A 22,009-nucleotide genomic window follows, 5' to 3' on the forward strand; every position below is an offset into this window, starting at 1 on the left:
TCATGTAGATAATAACAGTGTGTTGTATTACTGAAATAACCAAGTGAGGGTAGCACTTCCCATAGGAGTGACCATTTCCTCTCCTTTGGAGGAGGTAGCTTTAGAAAAGAGCCATTTGAGAGAATATGCCAAAGAGCATGGACCTGCCAGGCTGGCAGACAGTGCAGGCAGCAAAGAAATTAGATTGAAGTCTTGGAAGGATGGTAAAAAGATGCCCAGTACAACCAGCGGAAAATTTGACCTTGGGATGACGGCCAACTCAGCAGAAGCCTCATGGCTGAGACTTTGCTATGTAGAAGATAAACTGGCACAGCATCTTGAAAGTTGGAAAACCGTTTGAGCCTATTTGCCATGTACACTAGAGGGAAACATATTTCTTATTTCTGTGATTGGTTTGGCTGAAAGTGGTACAGTGAGTGTAATACGCCAACTAAAATTCATTAAAAACTGAAAAAAGTGAAAGTGTTAGTTGCTCAGTCGTGTCCGACTCTTTGTGCCCCTATGGATCATAGCCCACAAGCCTCCTCTGTCTATGGAATTCTCCAGGCAAGAATAAGTGGAGTGGGTAGTTCTACAGGGGATCTTCCCGACCGCGGGCTCAAACTCCTGTCTGCTGTGTCTCCTGTATTGCAGGCGGATGCTTTACCATCTGAACCACCAGGGAAGCCAAAAATTAATTAAAGCCATGCTGAAATGAATCTTATTGGGGTGAATGATGCATAGTAGGCTATTTATGAAAAATTTCTTCAATGGACATGAATCTGAGCAAACTCCAGGAGATAGTGGAGGACAGAAGAGCCTGGCATGCTGTAGTCCATGGGGTCGCAGAGTCGGGCACGACTTAGTGACTGCACAACTTCAATAAAAATTTTAATGGACATGTAGAAATCATTTTATGCATAAACTCACTGTAAGATTAATGAAAGATAATTAGACCAATAGAATACAGAGCTGAAGACGGGTATTAAAAAATACTCTGTATTACTGGACAAAAAGGTTTGTGCATATGTCCCCTTTGAGATGAGGATCCATGCTTCACATCTCTACTCGCAATTTGTTCTTTGTGACTTGGAAGCAAAGTGAAAGAAAAAAATGGTATCATTTTAGCATTAGTATAGCATTTTGCAGTCTGGCAGCGTTTGTATTTATTGCCATATGGATGTACATTAAATCTGCATCCCCCTCTCATTTATATGTTTATGAAGTTATAAAGATATACACATGTGCACACAAAATAATTAAGCACGTGATATCTGTTTGACAATGTTTGGTGACTTACTGCCAATTAGAGAGTTTTTGTTTTTTAAAAAAAGCACCCTGCTTTTCTAATCTAACTGCTTGCATGCTTTTTTGGTTTGTGCATTTAAGGACAAAATCCATTTAAAATGCCACAATTGGCATGCATGCAGATTTAGTGGGACTTCTATTTATTCCAGATGGTCTTGAAAAATTATCATTGAGAGGTTTAGAGATCTAGATGTCACAAGATCCATCAGAATGAGACTAAAATCACACTTTTTTGTTTCCAACTATTTTTCCTGTTCAGGAAGGGGGTATATTTTTGACTTGAGGGGAACTGAAGGTATGTGACTTGGCTAGACCAATGAATGCAGCCAAATTGGCTCAGCTTATCTCTCAGGGAGGGAGTCCTGTATTGCAGGCACCTTGCCTAACTCTGTTGGAGGGGAGCAGGTCATCATGTTCCAGAGTTGGGCTGAATGCTCTATTAAAGGCTGCATACAGGAATTGTGTGCATGGAAGTGAGCAGTTACACTGACAATATGGTTGGATTGGAATGAACAAGATCGTGATGCTCTTCATTGAATATCATATTTGTTTTCCTCTTCAACCATAGTTATGAAACCATTATTCATTGTAGGAAAGTTCTGGTTCCAGTATCAGAACTGGGTGTGGGGTCTCGGTTGTGAGCTTTGCCTGGGAACATCTCTAGAGGATGTCACAGAGGTCAGATTTCCATTGACACGGCAAAGAAGTCAGGGACCACAAGCATCCTGCTCTTCTGAGGTTTGCTGAGGTCTGACTCCAGGATATAACATTTTCTGGTTAACAGAGAGGAACTCTTGTATGCAAGGAGTCTGCTAAAATGGAGATATCCAAGTTTCAGAAAGCCCAAAGTCTGCACAGCTATATTGCTTGGCTTTCGGTTACATACTTTGGTGGTCTCTGAATTTCTTAGCTTAGTGCAAGAAACTTGAAGGAAGAAAACAACTGTTCTCCCAGAACTTTGAGCAGGTGGAAATAGTGAAGAAATAGGAGTTTTGATTGAAATGTCAGAAGCTAAAGTCGGGTCTGAGAAATAGGGAAAAGAAGGTAAGCTCTTGCCATAATTAAATGACAGATTGCCTCTTAGTGACTCTGACCTTGCCCTCCTAGAAAGAGCTTTGGGGACGGTGTATCCATCCACATCGTCTTCAGGGCCCTAGAGGAAGGCAGTGGTCTTGTGCAAACCGGCAGCTTTAATAGTGAGCACCTTAGGTGTCTGGGTCACTGCTGGCTTTCAGTTTGTAATTCTGGGACACCATGGTTCTGCTGGAATAGGAGTGAGAGCTAGTTTGGGGTACCTCTTATATGATTCACATAATTCACTCAAGACTCATCCGAGCTCCTGCTTGTAGCAATAGTTCTTTTTTTTTTTTGCTACAGGGTAATCCATGGTAAGTATGTACCACCGTTTGTTTCACCATTCAGCTGTTGAAGGACATCTGGACTGATTCTAGTTTTGGGCTATTTGAATAAAGCTGCTATGAACATTCATGTATAGGCTTTTGTGGGATGCTGAGTGTTCATTTCTCTAGGATAAATGTTCAGGAATGCAATAGCCGGGATGTTTGCTAAGTGCATGTTTAGTTTTGTAAGAAACTGTTGAACAGTTTTCCAGAATGACTATGTCATTTCACATTCCAACCAGCAATGTATGAGTGATCCAGTTTCTTCTAATCCTTTCCAGCATGTAGCGTTGTTGTTATTTTTAGATTTTAGCCATTCTGATAGATGTGTAGTCATATCTCATTGTGATTTTAATATCCCTTTGCCTGATGGCTAATAATGTTCAACATCTTTTCACATGCTTATTAGCCATCTGTAGGTCCTTTGTGGTAGAATGTCATTTGCCTATTTTCTGATGGGATTCTTTGTTTTTTTAACTGTTGAGCTTTGGGAGTTACATATTCTGTAATATTACTCTCTGTTAGATATGTTGTTTGCAGTATTTCCTCTTGGCTCATTGCCTGTCTTCTCAACTTTTTCGCATGGTATTTGACAGCAAAATTTCTAATTTTGATGAGGTTGAATCTATCAGTTTTTCCTCTCATGGATCATGATTTAGTGTCAAGAATTAATTGTCTAATATGAAAAGATGCTCCACAATGTTAATTATTAGATAAATGCAAATCAAAACTACAATGAGGTATCACCTCGCACCTGTCAGAATAGCCATCATCAAAAAGCCTACAAATAGTAAATGCTGGAGGGAGTGTGTAGAAAAGGGCACTTTTCTACACTGTTGGTGGGAGTATACACTGGTGTAGTCACTCTGGAGAACATCATCAGTTCAGGTCAGTCACTCAGTCATTTCCGACCCTTCGTGACCTCATGAACTAAAGCACGGCAGGCTTCCCTGTCCATCACCAACTCCTGGAACTTGCTCAAACTCAGGTCCATAGAGCCGGTGATGCCATCCAACCATTGCATCCTCTGTCATCCCCTTCTCCTCCTGCCGTCAATCTTGCCCAGCATCATGGTCTTTTCCAGTGAGTCTGTTCTTTGCATCAGGTGACCAAAGTATTGGAGATTCAGCTTCAGCATCAGTCCTTCCAATGAATATTCAGAACTGATTTCCCTTAGGATTGATTGGTTTGATCTCCTTTCATTCCAAGGGACTCTCAAGCATCTTCTCTAATAGTACAGTTCAAAAGCATCAATTCTTCAGCACTCAGCTTTCTTTATGGGAGAGAACATTATGGAGGTTTCTTCAAAAACTGAAAATAGAGGTGCCATATGATCCAGCAATTCCTGAGCATAAATCTGGAGAAAACTCTTAATTTGAAAAGACACATGCACCCTTATGTTCACTGCAGCATTATTTGCACTTGCCAAGACATGGAAGTAGCCTAAAAGTCTATCCACAGAGGAATAGATAAAGATGATATGGTACACATATACAATGGAATATAACTCAGCCATCAAAAGAATGAAATAATGCCATTTGCAGCATATGTGGGATCAAAAATATGATACAAACAATTTTATTTACAAAAGAGAAACAGACTCACAGGCATAGAAAACAAACATGGTTACTAAAGGTAAAAAGGGGTAAGGGAAGGATAAATTAGGAGTTTGGGATTAGCTAATACAAGCTACTATATATATATATATATATATTAATAAAATAGATAAAACATTGAGGTCCTACTGTATAGCACAGGGAACTATATTCAATATCTTGTAATAAACCATAATGGAAAAAATATGAAAAACATTTATGTGTGTGTGTGTTTATTTAACTGAATCACTTTGCTGTACACAGGAAGTTAGCACAATAGTATAAATCAACTACACTTTAATTTTAAAAAGGATTTAATTGAGTAGTCCTTGTTGTTCGGTTGCTAAGTCATGTCTGACTCTTTGCGACCCCATGAACTGCAGCACAGCTAGCTTCCCTCTCCTTCACTATCTCCCTGAGTTTGCTCAAACTCATGTCCATTGACTCGGTGATGCCATTCAACCATCTCATCTCCTGTCCCCGCCTTTCCTCTTGCCCTCAATCTTTCCCAGCTTCAGTATGAAAAGGTAAAAAGATATGACACTGAGTAGCCCTAGATCTTGGAATTTTTCTTCTATGTTTTATCTAAAAGTTTTACAGTTTTAACTTTTATTAAGTCTGTGATACATTTTGGGCTTCTTCAGTGCCTCAGTGTGTAAAGAATCTGCAGTGCAGGAGCACAGGAGACACAAATTCAATCCCTGAGTTGGAAAGATCCCCTGGAGGAGGAAGATGATAACCCACTCCAGTATTCTTGCCTGGGAAATCCCATGGACAGAATAGCCTGGTGGGCTACAGTTTATGAAGTCACAAAGAGTTGAACACAACTGAGTGCAGCACAGGGTTGCCCAATTGAATGTCAATTCAGATCCTTCATCATTTTTAATTATTGTTTTCTTTTTAGTATTAAGTGTTCTGTATACATTCTAGATACAAGTCCTTTATTGTACCTATGCTTTGCAAATACTTTTCTTCCATTCAATGGGTTGCCTCTTCACCTTCTTCATGATGTTAATTGAAGTTTTACATTTTCATGAAATGCAGCTTAACTAATTTTTTCTTTTGTCTCTCATAAATGTTTTATGTAACCTAAGATCACAAAGATTTAGTCCTCTATCTTCCTCTGAGAGTTTTATAATTTTATATCTTACATTAAGATTATGATTTGAGGTTGTTTTTTTTTTTTTTGTGTGTGTGTGTATTGTAAGAAGGGGGTCCAACTTCATTCTTTTTCACGTGGCTGTTGGTTGTCCCAGAATCATTTGTTAAAAGACTTTTTCCTTTATTTATATGTGTTTCTTGATCCTTAATTCTACTTTATTAATCTAGATAGCTGTCTTTATGAAACACCACATGGTCTTTGACTGCTGTTGCTTTGTAGTTAGTTTTGAAATCAGGAAGTGTGAATCTTCATTTTTTTCCTTCTTTCTCTAGGATGTTTTGGCTATTCTGGGTACCTAGATTTTCAGTGTGAATTTCAAAATTAGCTTATCAATATCTGCAAAGAAACCAGCTAAGATTTTGTTAGGGATTATGTTGAATCCACAGATCAGTTTGGTGGACTATTACCACCTGAACAATATTAAGTTTTTAAATCCGTGAACGTGGGCTGTCTTTCCATTCATTTGGATGTTCTTTAATTTCTTTCAATAATGTTTTGTCAGTTTTTGGATTATAAGTTTTATACTACTTTAAAAAATTTACTTATAATATGTTACTCTTTTTGATGATATTGTAAATATAATTGATTTTTAATTTTATTTTTGGATTGTTCATTGCTACTGTATAAAGAAAGACTGTTGAAGTTTTAAATATTGATCTTCTATACTGCAGTCTTACTGAATTAATTTTTAAAAATTTCTTACAGTGTTTTAGTGAATTCCTTAAGATTTTCTATATACAAGATTATGTCATCTGTTAATAAGCACTTTTACTTCTTCCTATCCAATGTGGATGCATTTTATTTATTTATACCTAAATTCCCTGGCAAGAATCTCCAGTACTATGCAACTGAAGCAGCTAGAATGGACTTCCTTGTTTGCAACACTGTGGGGGAAAACATTCAGCCTTTCATCATTAAACATGATGTTATGTCTGGGATTTTTCCTAGGTGCCTTTTATCAGACTGAAGATGTCCACTCTCACTCCCAGCTTGATTAAGTGTTTATTATTATCTTTGTATCTTTGTACCATTCATAACACCTGTGAATGGGTGTTAGATTTTGTCAAATGATTTTTCACTGTTGTGATAATCATGTATTTTCCCCTTTTATTTTTTTGATATGGTGTTTTATACTAGCTACCTCTTGGATGTTAAGCCAACCTTGCATTCTGGGGATAAATCCCATTTTGTCATGGTGTGCAGTCCTTTTTATATGTTTCTGGACTGGATTTTCTAGTTTTTCCTTGAGAATTTTTGCATCTCTATTTCTTAAGGATATTGGTCTGTAGTTTTATTTCTTTTCTTTTTTTTTAATATATCATTTTCTATTTAATTTATTTTTTTGTTGTGTTTAGACCAATTGCATTTATTTTTTTTAAGTAATTAATTTATTTTTTATTGGAGGCAAATTATTTTACAATATTATATTGGTTGGTTTTGCCATATATTGACATGAATTCGCCCCGGGTTTACATAAGTTCCCCCTCCTGAACCCCCCTCCCACCTCCCTCCTCCCTTTATCCTCCCTCCGGGTCATCCCCGCATGCCAGCCCCAAGCATCCTATAACATGCATCGACCCTGAACTAGTGATTCGTTTAGGGTGAGGGTGGGATGATTTGGGAGAATGGCATTGAAACACGTATGCTGTCATATGTAGTTTTATTTCTTATGATGCCTTTGTTTGATTTTGGTATCAGGGTAATATCTACCTCTAACCATCTCATCCTCTGCCTCCCCCTTCTCCTTTTGCCTTCAACCTTTCCCAGCATCAGAGGCTTTTCCAATGAGTTGGCTCTTGGATAAGATGGTTAGATAGCATCACTGTCTCAACGGACATGGGTTTGAGCAAACTCTGGGAGATAATTGAGGACAAGGAAGCCTGGTGTGCTGCAGTCCATGGGGTCACAGAGAGTCAGATGTGACTTAGTGACTAAACAACAACAGCAGCAATACCTCATAGGATGTTATATGTTCTTGTCTCTTCTGTTCTTTGAGTTTGTGAAACTGGGTATTAATATTTTGGTAGAATTCACTAGAGAACCCTTTTTGGCTTGGGATTTTCTTTGTGGTAAGTTGTTAAATTATTTATTCAATGACTTTACTTTTTTAATAGATGGATTTAGATATTCTTTTCTTTTTGAGTTAATTTTAACAGTGTGTGTCTTTCTAGGAATTTGTCAGTTTTGTCTAAATTGTTCAGTTTGTTGATGTACTGTTGTTCATGGTATTCCATTATAATCTATTTTATTTTTAAAGGATGATATTACTGTCCCTTCCTTCTTTTTTAGAAAAGAATTAATTTATTTTTTATTGAAGGATAATTGCTTTACAGAATTTTGCTGTTTTCTGTCAAGCCTCTACATGAATCAGCCATAGGTATACATATTTTCCCTCCCATTTGAAACTCCCTCCCATCTCTCTCCCCACCCCACCCCTCTAGGTTGATACAGAGCCCCTGTTTGAGTTTCCTGAGCCATACAGCAAATTCCCGTTGGCTATCTGTTTTACATATGGTAATGTAAGTTTCCATGTTACACTTTCCATACGTCTCACCCTCTCCTCCCCTCTCCCCATGTCAATAAGTCTATTCTCTATGTCCATTTCTCCATTGTTGCCCTGTAAATAATTTCTTCTGTACCATTTTTCTAGATTCCGTATATATGTGTTAGAATACGGTATTTATCTTTCACTTTCTGACTCGCTTCATTCTGTATAATAGGTTCTAGGTTCATCCACCTCATTAGAACTGACTCAAATGTGTTCCTTTTCATAGCTAAGTAATATTCCTGTGTGTGTGTGAAAACTTCTTTATCCATTCATCTGTTGATGGACATCTAGGTCGCTTCCATGTTCTAGCTATTGTAAATAGTGCTGCAGTGAACAATGGTATACATGTATCTCATTCAGTTTTGGTTTCCTCAGGGTATATGCCTAGGAGTAAGATTGCTGGGTAATATGGTGCTTTTATTCCTAGTTTTTTAAGGAATCTCCATACCTTCTTCCATAATGGCTGTATCTATTTACATTCCCACCAGCAGTGCAAGAGTGTTCCCTTTTCTCCACACCCTTCCCAGTATTTATTGTTTGCAGACTTTTTGATGAGGGCCATTCTGACTGGTGTGAGGTGATATCTCATTGTAGTTTTGATGTGCATTTCTCTAATAGTGAACAATGTTGAGCATCGTTTCATGTGTTTGTTAGCCATCTGTATGTCTTCTTTGGAGAAATGTCTGTTTAGGACTTTTTCCCACTTTTTGACTGGGTTGTTTGTTTTTCGTGTATTGCGTTGTATGAGCTGCTTGTAAATTTTGGAAATTAATCCTTTGTCAGTTGTTTCATTTACTATTATTTTCTACCATTCTGAGGGTTGCCTTTTCACCTTTTTTATAGTTTCCTTTGTTGTGCAAAAGATCCTAAGCTTAATCAGGTCCCATTTGTTTACATTCGTTTTTATTTCCGTTACTCTAGGACGTGGGTCATAGAGGATCTTGTTTTGATTTGTGTCATCAAGTGTTCTGCCTATGTATTCCTCTAAGAGTTTATAGTTTCTGGTCTTCCATTTAGGTCTTTAATCCATTTTGAGTTTATCTTTGTGTATGGTGTTACGAAGTGTTCTAATTTAATTTTTTTACATATAGCTGTCCAGTTTTCCCAGCACCATTTATTGAAGAGCTGTCTTTGCCTGTATTGTATATTCTTGCCTCCTTTGTCATAAATAAGGTACCCTTAGGTACATGAGTTTATTTCTGGGCTTTCTACCTTGTTCCATTGGTCTATAGTTCTGTTTTTGTGCCAGTACTATTCTATCTTGATGACTGTAGCTTTGTAGTATTATCTGAAGTTAGGAAGCTTGACTCCTCCCACTCCATTCTTCTTTCCCAAGAATGCTTTGGCTATCCGGGGTCTTTTGTGTTTCCATATGAATTGTGAAATTTTTTGTTCTAGTTCTGTGAAAAATGCCATAGGTAATTTGATATGAAAATGATTGTTACTCACATAATGAGTTATGCATCAAAAATAGAGTTAAGCCAAAAAAAGAGAAATAATAGTAGCTGTGAGGTAATTAGATGATTGTGATTTTTTTTCATTCTATAGATGTAGGTATGCATAGAGACAATCAAAATATCACGTTCTATACCTTAACGATATGAGATTTTAATTTGTCCATTATAACTCAGTAAAATTGAATAAACAATGGGATCAATCTCTATTACAATTTACCCATGATGTTTGTTTGGCAACTAAAGAATTGAATAGTTAATTTAATTTAGACTTGTTTATGGAAAGCATTTTGGCAACTGCAGCAGGAGACCAGTAAATCAGGTTAGTGTCCCATTGAATATCTTGTTCAAGAGTTACTATTGTATATTCTGAAGATCAAAATGAGTGCCTAGGTTTCGTTCAATGTGTAGAACTCCAAAGAGGATAAGGAGTGCCATCGTGAGACATTGTATTGTGATTTTAATATGTGTAGACAATATGTGACGTTGATTTATATTTTCAGTATAATCTCTCAGGAGGCAAGAGATTCTGTGAGTTCTTTACCCTAAGTGAGACAACCTTGGATAGGAATTGTTTGACATGGTCAGAACAGACAATCAACCCAATGGCAGTGGCCCAGAGATCTATAAAGGTGTAAAGATGAGGCCAGTTGTTGGCCTAGACATTCTGTGCTAAGATAGCTACCTGAAGTTTGGCCATTTAAGCTGACCTTTGGGACCTGTCCTTTATCAGGAACATTCTGATGAAAAGATGAAAAGTAGCCACTCTCAAGCAAGCTGCATCAAGTGTGATAGTGACGATGGCATTGCTTAAGTGAATGAACTCCCTTTAGTTTTTGCTGTGCTGATCCTAAGGGGCTCCCCATGCGTCCAAGGGTTCTAACAGGTGAAATCTTGTAGCAGTGTGACATCTGATAGGGGGCTGAGCACAGGGGAAGTTACCCTCTCCTGAAGATAGGGTATGCAGAGGGCCCAGGTTCAGCTCCATCCTGTAGCAAGGAGGCCTCACCAGCTCTGCTGAGCTTGCAGAGTGCTACTTCCATAATCAAAGGCCAAATGGGCAGTGGAATATGGAGGGTCATAGGTTCAAGACCTGAGATAGTCTATATTTCCAGGCAAGTCCAGCATGTACTTACAATTGCTACACTATGGTCATATAGCTTTGGGCCAAGGTGGGCAGTTCATTGTATCAGAAACCCATGAAACTAACAGCCACTGTTGACAGTACAGGGACTCCAAGATACGTGAGAGAAGGTTGCTAAAGCTTACACAGTGAAGGAGTTTCAGTGGACCCTAATAGGAGTACCTGTTCTATGGCAATTTAGGCAGATTCTAGAATCTTTGAAACTGGGAATCTCATTCAAGGTGGGCCTATTTGGAAGTTACTGAGCAAAAAACTGTATATGAGGAAATGTTGCCTCCAGAATGTAAGAATGTCTAAAACATGTTGGGCTTATTTTAACAGTGTGGGTACTAAGAAAACTAAAAGCTGTTTCTGGACACTGTGAAGATTGAAGCAGTCCAGCACTTACCAAAGAATTTTCAGGCACTTAACTGATGCGGTGGGATTGTGTAGTATGTGTGTCATAGGAATCTCCTCAAAGGAGAATGTCATCAGTGTGAGGTCATAATTGTGTACCTGGAAAAAGCTAGAGCTGGTGAAAATATTGCCTTCAAAGACTATGTGAGATGCAGGTGTGGACACTGGCCCCATTGATTAGACAGGTGAAGGTGTATCATTTCCCTTTGAAGGTGAAGGTTAAGTGTAGCTGAAAAGTTGTTGAAATAGGCAGTGAAAACAGCATGCTAGCAAATGTTTTGCTATGACTGAAAACTATTTACCAGTTTTTTTGGTGGAAGCAGTATTATCAACAAAATGCATGGAGCACTAGTGAGTGGGGCCATGACACCAAGGGTACAAGTTCACACTGAGGCCCTGTTCTCATTTTACAGCTTTAAGATCAAGTAAAATTTGTTAAGTGCAGCAGAAGTTGGGATAATCACACCTTGATCGGTAGGTTTCCTATAATGGATTTCAATCTGCGAAGACCCTGCTTTCATTGAGATTGAATCTTTTCAAAAATAACTGAGGTGAAAAGTGTGATTACAGCTAAGGGAAAAGGTCCATAGGGTCTCATATTTTACAGGTGGTTAGGGGAAAATACTTAATTTTTTAATTCATTGAGTTAGATTATCCACACGCACTAGAGGCTATATGGGGATAATGGAATTTTTGGCTATTGGAAATGTAGGCAAGGCAATAATTCCAGTGGTTAAGTTAGGTATATCTATTTCATGTTCCCTTCATTCCCAGGCTGTTTTTAGTAGCTTCCCCAAGTGTGGGCCAGAAGAAGAACAGAAATTGATGAGGGGTAAAACTCAATTGTCAACCATCAAAAGTGGAATCTGATTATTATACAGAGCCACCACCCCTACATCACCCCGCTCCCCAGATGGAACCTCTAAAACACACAGAAATACCAAGTCCTTTTCCTTCTCAACAGTGGGATGAAATGTTCAGGGAGAAATCTTCAGTACTCAGAAATCTTCAATCTTAAGTTCTCAGTCTTCACCCAGTCCTCATTCTCAGTGTCTGAGTAAGTGTGAACTGGCTGACCTGGACCCTAAACTGAAAGGATGCCACTTCCCTCCCTCTCACACACCTGACCCTTCCCTTCCCTCCCCATCATCAAAAAACAGATACACATCTTTTTACTGCTTGTTGATAATATATATTTTTTACATTTATGTTGATATGTAAAAAAAAATATATATATATTTTTATTTTATTGGAGGCAAATTAACTTACATTAATATATTCGTTGGTTTTGCCATACATTTACAGGAATACGCCTCTGGTGTACATGTGTTCCCTTTCTTGACCCCCCTCCCACCTCCCTCTTCCCCATATCATCCCCTCCAGGTCATCCCCGTGCACCAGCCCCAAGCATCCTGTATCATGCGTCGAACCTGGACTGGTGATTCATTTCACATATGATAATATACATGCTACAATGTCATTCTCCCAAATCATTCCACCTTCACCCTCTCCCACAGAGTCCCAAATACTGTTCTATATACCTATGTCTCTTTTGCAGTCTCGTATACAGGTTTAAGGTTACCATCTTTCTAAATTCCATATATATGCATTAGTATACTGTATTGATGTTTTTCTTCCTGGCTTACTTCACTATGTATAATAGGCGCCAATTGCATCCACCTCATTAGAACTGGTTCAAATGCATTCTTTTTGATGGCTGAAAAATAATACTTTGTACCAAAGCATTCTTTTCCATTCATCTGCAGATGGACATCTAGGTTGCTTCCATGTCCTGGCTATTCTAAACAGTGCTGCAATGAACATTGGAGTACATGTGTCTCTTTCAATTCTGGTTTCCTCGGTGTGTATGCCCAGGAGTGCGATTGCTGGATCATATGGCAGTTCTATTTCCAGTTTTTTGAGGAATCGCCACACTGTTCTCCATAGTGGCTGTAGTAGTTTGCATTCCCACCAACAGTGTAAGAGGGTTCCCTTCTCTCTACACCCTCTCCAGCATTTGTTGCATGTAGACTTTTGGATAGCAGCCATTCTGACTGGTGTGAAATGGTATCTCATTGTGGTTTTGATTTGCATTTCTCTGATTAGGAGGGATGTTGAGCATTTTTTCATGTGTTTGTTAGCCATCTGTATGTCTCCTTTGGAGAAATGTCTGTTTAGTTCTTTGGCCCATTTTTTGATTGGGTCATTTGTTTTTCTGGAATTGAGCTGCAGGATCTGCTTGTATATTTTGGAGATTAATCCTTTATCAGTTGCTTCATTTTCTATTATTTTCTCCCATTCTGAAGGCTGTCTTTTCACCTTGCTTATAGTTTCCTTTGCTGTGCAGAAGCTTTCGATTTTAATTAGGTCCCATTTGTTTATTTTGGCTTTTATTTCCAATATTCTGGGAAGTGGGTCTTGGAGGATCCTGCTGTGATTTATGTCGGAGAGTGTTTTGCCTACGTTCTCCTCTAGGAGTTTTATAGTTTCTGGTCTTACATTTAGCTCTCTAATCCGTTTTGAGTTTCTTTTGGTGTATGGTGTTAGGAAGTGTTCTAGTTTCATTCTTATACAAGTGGCTGACCAGTTTTCCCAGCACCACTTGTTAAAGAGACTCTTTTCTCCATTTTATATTCTTGCCTTCTATGTAAAAGATAAGGTGTCCATAGGTGCGAGGGTTTATCTCTGAGCTTTCTGTTTTGTTCCATTGATCTATATTTCTGTCTTTATGCCAGTGCCATACTGTCTTGATTACTGTGGCTTTGTAGTAGAGCCTGAAGTCCGGCAGGTTGATTCCCCCATTTCCATTCTTCTTCTTCAAGATTGCTTTGGCTATTCGAGGTTTTCTGTATTTCTATACAAATTGTGAGATTATTTGTTCTAATTCTGTGAAAAATATCGTTGGTAGCTTGATAGGGATTGCATTGAATGTATAAATTATTTTGGGTAGTATACTCATTTTCACAATATTTTTTCTTCCAATCCACGACCACGGTATATTTCTCCATCTATTAGTGTCCTTTTGATTACTTTCACTAGTGTTTTATAGTTTTCTATGTACAAGTCTTTTGTTTCCTTACGTAGATATATTCCTAAATATTTAATTCTTTTCGTTACAACAGTGAATGGAATATTTTCCTTAATTTCTCTTTCTATTTTCTCATTATTAGTGTATAGGAATGCAAGGGATTTCTATGTGTTGATTTTATATCCTGCAACTTTACTGTATTCATTGATTAGCTCTAGTAGTTTTCTGGTAGAGTCTTTAGGGTTTTCTGTGTAGAGGATCATGTCATCAGCGAACAATGAAAGTTTTACTTCTTCTTTTCCAATTTGTATTCCTTTTATGTCTTTCTCTGCTCTGATTGCTGTCGCCAAAACTTTCAGAACTATGTTGAATAGTAGTGGTGAGAGTAGGCACCCTTGTCTTTTTCCTGACTTTAGGGGAAATGCTTTCAGTTTTTCACCATTGAGGATAATGTTTGCTGTGCGTTTGTCATATATAGCTTTTATTATGTTGAGATATATCCCTTCTATTCCCACTTTGTGGAGGGTTTTCATCATAAATGGATGTTGAATTTTGTCGAAGGCTTTCTCTGCATCTATTGAGATAATCATATGATTTTTATTTTTCAGTTTGTTAATGTGGTGTATTACATTGATTGATTTGCGGATATTGAAGAATCCTTGCATTCCTGGGATAAAGCCCACTTGGTCATGATGTATGATCTTCTTAATGTGTTGTTGGATTCTGATTGCTAGAATTTTGTTAAGGATTTTTGCATCTATGTTCATCAGTGATATTGGCCTGTAGTTTTCTTCTTTTTGTGGGATCTTTACCAGATTTTGGGATTAGGGTATTGGTGGCCTGATAGAACGAGTTTGGAAGTTTCCCTTCCTCAACAATTTTCTGGAAGAGTTTGAGTAGAATAGGTGTTAGCTCTTCTCTAAATTTCTGGTAGAATTCAGCTGTTAAGCCGTCTGGACCTGGGCTTTTGTTTGCTGGAAGATTTCTGATTACAGCCTCTAGTTCCGTGCTTGTGATGGGTCTGTTCAGATTTTCTATCTCTTTCTGGTTCAGTTTTGGAAAGGTGTGCTTTTCTAGGAATTTGTCCATTTCTTCCAAGTTATTCATTTTATTGCCATATAATTGCTGATAGTATTCTCTAATAATCCTTTGTATTTCTGTGTTGTCTGTTGTGATCTCTCCAATTTCATTTCTAATTTTGTTGATTTGGTTCTTCTCCTTTTGTTTCTTGATGAGTCTGGCTAGTGGTTTGTCAATTTTATTTACCTTCTCAAAGAACCAGCATTTGGCTTTGTTGATTTTTGCTATGGTCTCTTTTGTTTCTTTTACATTTATCTCTGCCCTAATTTTTATGATTTCTTTCCTTCTACTAACCCTGGGGTTCTTCATTTCTTCCTTTTCTAGTTTCTTTAGATGTTCAGTTGAGTTCAGTTGCTCAGTCGTGTCTGACTCTTTGCGACCCCATGAATCACAGCACGCCAGGCCTCCCTGTCCATCACCAACTCCCGGAGTTCACTCAAACTCATGTCTACAAAGTCGGTGATGCCATCCAGCCATCTCATTCTCGGTTGTCCCCTTCTCCTCCAGTCCCCAACCTTTCCCAGCATCAGAGTCTTTTCCAGTGAGTCAACTCGTCACATGAGGTGGCCAAAGTATTGCAGTTTCAGCTTTAGCATCAGTCCTTCCAATGAACACCCAGGATCGATCTCCTTTAAAATGGACTGGTTGGATCTCCTTGCGGTACAAGGGACTCTCAAGAGTCTTCTCCAACACCACAGTTCAAAAGCATCAATTCTTCAGCGATCAGCGTTCTTCACAGTCCAACTCTCACATCCATACATGACCACGGGAAAAACCATAACCTTGACTAGATGGACCTTTGTTGGCAAAGTAATGTCTCTGCTTTTTAATATATTATCAAGGTTGGTCATAACTTTCCTTCCAAGGAGTAAGCGTCTTTTAATTTCATGGCTGCAATCAGCATCTGCAGTGATTTTGGAGCCCAAAAATATAAAGTCTGACACTGTTTCCACTGTTTTTCCATCTATTTCCCATGAAGTGATGGGACCAGATGCCATGATCTTTGTTTTCTGAATGTTGAGCTTCAAGCCAACCTTTTCACTCTCCTCTTTCACTTTTATCAAGAGGCTTTGGAGTTCCTCTTCACTTTCTGCCATAAGGGTAGTGTCATCTGCATATCTGAGATTATTGATATTTCTCCCGGCAATCTTGATTCCAGCTTGTGCTTCTTCCAGCCCAGCGTTCCTCATGATGTACTCTGCATATAAGTTAAATAAGCACGGTGACAATAGACAACCTTGATGTACTCCTTTTCCTATTTGGAACCAGTCTGTTGTTCCATGTACAGTTCTAACTGTTGCTTCCTAACCTGCATACAGGTTTCTCAAGAGGCACGTCAGGTGGTCTGGTATTCCCATCTCTTTCAGAATGTTCCACAGTTTATTGTGATCCATACAGTCAAAGGCTTTGGCATAGTCAATGAAGCAGAAATAGATGCTCTTCTGGAACTCTCTTGCTTTCTCCATAATCCAGAAGATGTTGGCAATTTGATCTCTGGTGCCTCTGCCTTTCCTAAAACCTGCTTGAACATCTGAGAGTTCACGGTTCACATATTGCTGAAGCCTGGCTTGGAGAATTTTGAGCATGACTTTACTAGCGTGTGAGATGAGTGCAATTGTGCGGTAGTTTGAGGTTCTTTAGATGTAGAGTTAAGTTATTTAGTTGACTTTATTCTTGTTTTTTGAGGTGTGCCTGTATTGCTATGAACTTCCCCTTAGCACTGCTTTTACAGTGTCCGAGAGGTTTTGCGTTGTTTTATTTTCATTTTCATTCATTTCTATGCATATTTTGATTTCTCTTTTGATTTCTTCTATGATTTGTTCGTTTTTCAGCAGAGTGTTGTTCAGCCTCCATATGTTGGCATTTTTAATAGTTTTTCTCCTCTAATTGAGATCTAGTCTTCCTGCATTTTGGTCAGAAAAGATGCTTGGTATGATTTCAATTTTTTTGAATTTACCAAGGCTAGGTTTATGGACCAGGATGTGATCTGTCCTGGAGAAGGTTCCGTGTGCACTTGAGAAGAAGGTGAAATTCATTGTTTTGGGGTGAAGTGTCCTATAGATATCTATTAGGTCTAACTGGTCTATTGTATCATTTAACATTTGTGTTTCCTTGTTAATTTTCTGTTTAGTTGATTTACCCATAGGTGTGAGTGGATATGAACGTCTCCCACTATTATTGTGTTATTGTTAATTTCCCCTTTCATACTTGTTAGCATTTGTCTTACATAGTGCAGCGCTCCTATGTTGGGTGCATAGACATTTATAATTGTTATATCTTCTTCTTGGATTGATCCTTTGATCATTATGTAGTTTCCTTCTTTGTCTATTTTCACAGCCTTTGTTTTAAAGTCTATTTTAGCTAATATGAGTATTGCTACTCCTGCTTTCTTTTGGTCTCTATTTGCATGGAATATCTTTTTCCAGCCCTTCACTTTCAGCCTTTATGTGTCCCTCGTTTTGAGGTGGGTCTCTTGTAGACAACATATATGGGTTTCTAGTTTTTGTATCCATTCAGCCAGCCTTTGTCTTTTTGGTTGGGGCATTCAACCCATTTACATTTAAGGTGATTATTGATAAGTATGATCCCATTGCCATTTTCTTTATTGTTTTGGGTTTGAGTTTATATACCCTTTCTTTGTTTCCTGTCTAGAGAAGATCCTTTAGTATTTATTGGAGAGCTGGTTTGGTGATTCTGAATTCTCTCAGCTTTTGCCTCTCTGTAAAGCTTTTGATTTCTCCTGCATATTTGAATGAGATCCTTGGTGGGTACATTAACCTGGGCTGTAGGTTACTTTCTTTCATCACTTTAAGTATGTCTTGCCATTCCCTCCTGGCCTGAAGAGTTTTTGCTGAAAGATCAGCTGTTATCCATATGGGGAGCCCCTTGTGTGTTATTTGCTGTTTTTCCCTTGCTGCTTTTAATATTTGTTCTTTGTGTTTGATCTTTGTTAATTTGATTAATATGTGCCTTGGAGTATTTAGCCTTGGGTTTATCCTGTTAGGGACGCTCTGTGTTTCTTGGACTTGGGTGATTATTTCCTTCCCCATTTTAGGGAAATTTTCAACTATTATCTCCTCAAGTATTCTCTCATGGTCTTTCTTTTTGTCTTCTTCTTCTGGGACTCCTATGATTCGAGTGTTGGGGCATTTAATATCATCCCATAGGTCTCTAATATTGTCCTCATTTCTTTTAATTTGTTTTTCTTTTTCCATCTCTGTTTCATTTATTTCTACTATTCTATCTTCTTGCTCTCTTATCCTGTCTTCTGCCTCCATTATTCTACTGTTTGTTCCCTCGAGAGTGTTTCTGATCTCATCTATTGCATTATTCTTTATGTATTGACACTTTTTTATTTCCTCTAATTCCTTATTAAACATTTCTTGCATCTTCTCAATCCTTTTCTCCACTTTTTAAAATCTGTAACTCCATTTTGCTTTCCAGATTTTGAATGATATTCACAATTAAAATTTGAAATTCTTTATCAGGTAGGTCCCCTATATCTTCCTCTTTTGTTTGTGTTGGTGGGCATTTATCCTGTTCCTTTACTTGCTGGGTATTTCTCTGCTTCTTCATCTTGCTTATATTGCTGTGTTCGGGTGGCCTTTCTGTCTTCTGGCAGTTTGTGGAGTTCTCTTTATTATGTAGTTACCTCGTTGTGTGTGGGGTTGAATGGGTGACTTGTCAAGGTTCCCTGGTTAGGGAAGCTTGTGTCGATGTTCTGGTGGGTGGAGCTACATTTATTCTCTCTGTAGTTCAATGAAGTGTCCGGTAATGAATTTGAGATTTTAATGGGTTTGGAGTGGCTTTGGGCAGCCTGTATATTGAAGTTCAGTGCTATTCTCCTGTGTTGCTGGATAGTTTGCGTAATATGTCTTTCACTGAAACTTGTTGACCCTTGGCTGGTGCCTGGTTTCAGTGTATGTATGGAGGCATTTGATGAGTACCTATCAATTAATGTTCTCTGGAACAGGAGATCTCTGGTGTTCTCAGGATTTGGACTTAAGCCTCTGCCTCTGGTTTTCAGTCTTATTCTTGCAGTAGGCTCAAGGCTTCTCCCTCTGGTACTTCTGAGGCAGTTCCTTCTGTTGAAAAAGCTCTTCTGTTTTCTGGACTCCTCATTGTCTAATTCCTGTCCTGACACCAGGATGCAGTGGTGGACACTTTTTTTTCCCCAGCTCACCTGTTGAGTCCTGCTGTGGGGAGGGAGGAACGCAGCTAACAAATATCCCTGGCATCTGTCGGGAGTGCTCGCAGTGTCGGCTACACTGGGAATGCTCCCACTCGAGGCGTGTGTGCTTTCCCTGTTTATGCTGCTTAGGCTCTAGGTTGCTCTGCCGGGAGCTGTCCGTGGCTGGCGCTGGTTTGTGTGCACTTCCCAGGTCTGGGTGGCTCAGGTTCAGGTCCTCAGGTACTCCACAAAGGCGCAGACTTGGCTGGGCCTGCGTTTTGTGCCTTCCCCGGTCCGAGCAGCTCAGGTGACCAGGCGTTTGGTGAGCACGGTCGCTGTGACTTATTGCCTTCCCGGTCCCTCCGCTCGGTTTTCTGGGTGTACAGCCGGTGCACTTTCTCAGGCAGATATCGATCAGCCCGAACCCAAGAAGTCTTGGTTAGCAAGGAAGCCTGCCTGCAGCTTGGTATGGGAAGCCTCTCTGGGGCCGCGGCTGCCCCTTCCGGCGCTGGCTGCCCTCCCTGCCTGTATCAGCTGGGGCTGGGGGATGGGCTGCCTGCTGCCGGCTTGCTCTGATCAGTGCTTTGTTCTGTGAGCGGGGCTGCCGGAGTATTAGGTTGGGGCTTTTCGCAGGTTTTTTGCAGCCTTTTCGCCTTTTAGCTGCAGCGTCTGCTTCGCTATCTTAAGTTCGCACCCTCAGTGTGCCCTGGGGCGTTCAAGCCCGGTTCTCCCTCTAAGCGCCGCCGACTGCGCCTCCCTGCCCAGTCCCCGCCTGCTAGTGGGGGATGTGGGCATCTGCGCCACTTCTCCGTTGAGAGTTTCCTCTGGGCACTTAGTCTGTGGGTTTTAATTATTTATGTCTTTTGTCTCCCAGTTATGTGGACCTCTGAGGTTCCACTCGCCAGTGTTTCCAGGTGTTTGGAAACTTCTTTTTTTTTTTTTTTTAAGCCTCCCTTCCCAGGACGGAGCTCCGTCCCTCCATCTTTGGTCTCTGTTTTTATCTTTTATACTATTTCCTACCTCCTTTCGAAGACTATGGGCTGCTTTTCTGGGTGCCTGATGTCCTCTGCCGGTATTCAGAAGTTGTTTTGTGGGATTTACTCAGCGTTCAAATGTTCTTTTGCTGAATTTGTGGAGGAGAAAGTTGTCACCCCGTCCTATTCCTCCACCATCTTCCCATGCTCCTTGCTTGTTGATATTTTAATCATCAACATCTGAGGAGTTTGGTATGCACAGAGGAGACCATTGTTGTATATTTGATCCCTGCGCAAACGACTGTTCTGCCAGTGCTTTGCCTGGAGTTGCAAAAGATTGCTCAATGTCTTGGGCTCCAGGTGGGCAAAGGGGGTTACTTGGAGAATTGTCAAGAGAAGAGTTGTAAGAACTGTTGTCAGGAGAAATGTTGGAAGAATCCTCCGGGGTTTCTTCACCTGCCATTGGCTGATTTTTATTCTTCATTTTATTCTGCGGGTGGTAGAAGACTAGTATCGTCTACTTCTTCCCTTTCTTATTCCTGTCCTGATTCTGCTGAAAGGTTGATTTTACCTTCCTCATGATCTTTTGTGTCTGGTAAGAAAACAAAGTCATCCAGAAAGAGATTAATGAAGGAGGATTGGAAGGAGAACTTTGAGAGAACGAGTGTGCATTGAGGAGGGTTTTCTGCCAGGCAGGGGCAGGGTGAGTCTTGGGTGGGGGATGGAGAAGAAGAACATGAGTAGGGTAATCTGACCTTCTCACTGTCCAAGCCATTTGGCTGATCAGAATTCTTTCTCCTCCTTCCTTTAGCACTTGAAGCTTGTTCCTCCAAATTGACACTGTCTGTCTCAATCTCTGACTCCTCCTCCTTCACTTCCTCAATTAGGCCTGCCATGTTGTAGCAACAGTGGCCTACACCAAGGCCCCTGGCTTCTCTATACATACCTTCCCGGGACAATGAAGTGCCACAGCTGTCAGCTTTGATTGGTCAGCAACAAATTTCACCAGCCAATGGTCGCCTTGACATGGCTTGACGTCACAAGCCACCACCTTCTAACATCCATGGGGGAGGGGCAGGGTGCAGAGGAGTCTAGGTACTCTGGATTGAGAGAGAGAGTGCTTCCTCAACAGCCATTAAAGAGCCTTCCCAATTTCATTTTCCACGTTTCCTCATTGTGTCCAGCTCAATTCCTGTGCTGTACAAGTTACGGAGCCAGTGTTCCCGCCAAACTATTCCTCATGGCCATCCTTATTCAGATTTAATTCTGTAGTTTTCCAGATCTCATCACCTAGTATTTGGTGGTTTTTTTTGTTTTTAACACTTTAGAAGTTTGAGATTTCCAGAATAATTGTGAAGACTATTTGCGTATACTCCACAACCAATTCCTTTTATTGACATTGTATATTAGTATCGAACATTTCCTCAACTTAGTGAACCCACACTGAAAAAGTATTATTAACTAAAGTCTGGAAATTATGAGATTTCCTTCAGTTCAGTTCAGTTCATTTGCTCAGTTGTGTCCGACTCCTTGTGAACCCAAGGACTGCAGCAGGCCAGGCCTCCCTATCCATCACCAACTCCCGGAGTTCACTCAAACTCATGTCCATCGAGTCGGTGATGCCATCCAGCCATCTCATTCTCTGTCGTCCCCGTCTCCTTCCACCCCCAATCGCTCCCAGCATCAGAGTCTTTTCCAGTGAGTCAGCTCGTCGCATGAAGTGGCCAAAGTATTGCAGTTTCAGTTTCAGCATCAGTCCTTCCAATGAAC

The sequence above is a fragment of the Moschus berezovskii genome, chromosome X (assembly GCF_049115385.1).
Source record: "Moschus berezovskii isolate FMDL1 chromosome X, NW_MosBer_1.0, whole genome shotgun sequence".
NCBI lineage: Eukaryota > Metazoa > Chordata > Mammalia > Artiodactyla > Moschidae > Moschus > Moschus berezovskii.